The sequence below is a fragment of the Petaurus breviceps genome, unplaced genomic scaffold, assembly GCF_028583685.1.
Source record: "Petaurus breviceps papuanus isolate PSGF00001 unplaced genomic scaffold, PetGlider_PUasm1.0 90865, whole genome shotgun sequence".
Classification (NCBI taxonomy): Eukaryota; Metazoa; Chordata; class Mammalia; order Diprotodontia; family Petauridae; genus Petaurus; species Petaurus breviceps.
Genome location: NW_027187367.1, coordinates 9,011,712 through 9,013,585, shown reverse-complemented (window position 1 = coordinate 9,013,585; position 1,874 = coordinate 9,011,712). Strand labels below are relative to the sequence as shown.

The 1,874-nt window shown below is 41.0% G+C and overlaps 1 pseudogene; it reads right to left on the bottom strand.

Annotated features, from left to right (window-relative positions):
- Nucleotides 1-937: 937 nt before the first annotated feature.
- LOC138150313 (large ribosomal subunit protein uL11 pseudogene) lies at nucleotides 938-1,625 on the bottom strand (annotated as a pseudogene).
- Nucleotides 1,626-1,874: the final 249 nt, after the last annotated feature.

The following is a 1,874-nucleotide window of genomic DNA, read 5'->3' as shown; positions in this document are numbered from 1 at the left end:
AATGGTTTCTATTTCACTGCTTGTACTGTTGATGTCTTGTTAGGTGTTACAGCCAGAAACATAGCTCTAGCTGGGGTCTAGGCTCTGAGAAGTGATTTTAATTTGAGCCAAGTCCAAAAGGAAGCCAGGGAAACTAAGAGGTAGAAATGAGGAATCAGAGAATTGCAGGCTTGGGGAACAGTCATGTCATTCCCTTATTGAATAATCTCTAGTGGCTTCCTATTGCCTTTCAGATCAAATATAGGTCCCTCTTCTGTTTAACATCTGAAGTCCTTTACAACTGGGGTCAAATCTACGCTCAAATTTACAATACATTATTTCCCTGAACACATGCTACAGTCTAGCTAGAATGGCCTTTCTGTTCCTCATATATGACATTCCTTCCATCTCCCTTCTCATCTCATCATCATTTGTATTGGTTGTCTCCCTGGAATGCATTTCTTATTCACTTATGTCTCTTAGAATCCCTAGTTTCCTTCAAGCTTGGCTTAAGTGACATATCCTAATAAGGCCTTTCCTGATCCCACGCCCAGTTATTAGTGTTTGTCTTTTGAAAGTACCCTGCATTGATTTTGTATATGTTTTATGAATATTTGTGCATATACATATTTTCTACTAAATTTATAGAATGTAATCTCCTTATGGGATGGTCCTGTTTCATTTTTGTCCTTGAATTCCTGGCATCTAGCAAAGTGCCTGGCACAAAGGAAGCACTTAAATGATGGCAAATTGACTGAAGTGAGCATTTCCAGGAGGAGGGTATCTTTCTTTTAAAAAGTTTTTTGATATTTTATTTTTCTGCAATTACATATAAAAACAATTAACATTCATTTTAAAAAATTTTGAGTTTCAAATACCCTCCCTCTCTCCTCTCCCCCCTCATTGAGAAGGCAAGCAATTTGATATAGGTTATGCATGTTCAGGCATGCAACGCATATTTCTTTTTTATTTTTTTGTCAAATATAAAATTTATTGCAACAGTCTCCTTTGTAGCTTTTAACTTGCTGGGCATTCAACAGCACCACTATTGATGTCATCAATGACATCATGAGGATGTCGGCCATCAATGTTGCAGCCCAAAGACTGGGCTGTCCCAAGTATCTCTTTAATGGTTCCAGAGAGATCTCTTGCCAAGGACCGGTGACTCATCTGTCGAGCAATGCTGACAATCTCATCAAGACTGATGTTTCCATTGTGTTTAATATTTTTCTGCTTCTTTCTGTCCCGAGGAGGTTCCTTTAGGGCTTTAATGATCAAGACTGAGGCAGAAGGCACAACCTCAATCTGAGGCTGTCTGTTCTGAATGGTAAGCTTCACTGTGATCCTTAGTCCTTTCCAGTCACCGGTTGCCTTGGCAATGTCATCACCAACCTTTTTGGGAGACAAACCCAAGGGACCAATTTTGGGGGCCAGGGCTGATGTGGCACCAACTTCACCACCAGTGCACCTTTAAAACACGACTTTAATTTCATTTGGGTCAAACTTGGGCGGCATGGTGGCGACGAAGGTGGAGACTTGGCCTGGACGCTGCGGGGTGGCTGCCGGTGTCGGATGAACCCGGATTCGGGACGACCGAAAGAAGTTGCACCTTCACCACCATGAGCTGGAAGCCAAAAAAAAAGCCGCATATTTCTATATTAGCAATGTTGTGAAAGAAAACAAGACCCCTCCCCCCCAAAAAAAACCAAGAAATATAAAGTAAAAAAAGTGTGCTTCTATTTACATTCAGACTCCATCAGTTCTTTTTATGGAAATGGGTAGCATTTTTCATCATAAGTCCTTCAGGATTGTCTTTTTTTGGGTTTTGGTTTTGGTGGGGTTTTTTTGGAGGGCAATTGGGGTTAAGTGACTTGCCCAAAGTCACAGGGCTAGTT